The following is a 459-nucleotide window of genomic DNA, read 5'->3' as shown; positions in this document are numbered from 1 at the left end:
GCATGCACGCGCGCGCAATAGCACTGAGAACAACATTTTGGATGGGGACAAAACATCTTACAGCAGAGGAAACGGTCAGGAGAAGGATTAGGACATTTTCTGGAATGCAGGAAAAGCTGGGGGCAAAGCACGAAAAAGCAGTTATACAAAATGAATGGACAGCAGCCTAAAGAAAAATGCTGTTATACATATAATGTCCCAAGATGGTCATAGGTAGGGACTTTTAGACCAGGAGAGACTAAACCTTTCCTGTCCATGACGAGCATAGAAAAGAGAATGACTGTTGGTGCGATTGGGGCAACATTATAGATAATTTGTCCTATGGAGTTAAAAGAGAGCAAATTGTGTGTGGCCATGAAGATACATCAGGAAACACAAAATCTGCAACTGCACTATTGCAATGCAGTAGCAAAAAATGAAATGTGCATTTTACCATGCTTTACCACATCACAAGTTAAT

Source organism: Staurois parvus, unplaced genomic scaffold (genome assembly GCF_062004578.1).
Source record: "Staurois parvus isolate SC_StPar_1 unplaced genomic scaffold, SC_StPar_1.0 ptg000583l, whole genome shotgun sequence".
NCBI classification, from domain to species: Eukaryota; Metazoa; Chordata; class Amphibia; order Anura; family Ranidae; genus Staurois; species Staurois parvus.
The sequence above is the reverse complement of the archived record's forward strand: the minus strand, read 5'-3'. Positions refer to the sequence as shown.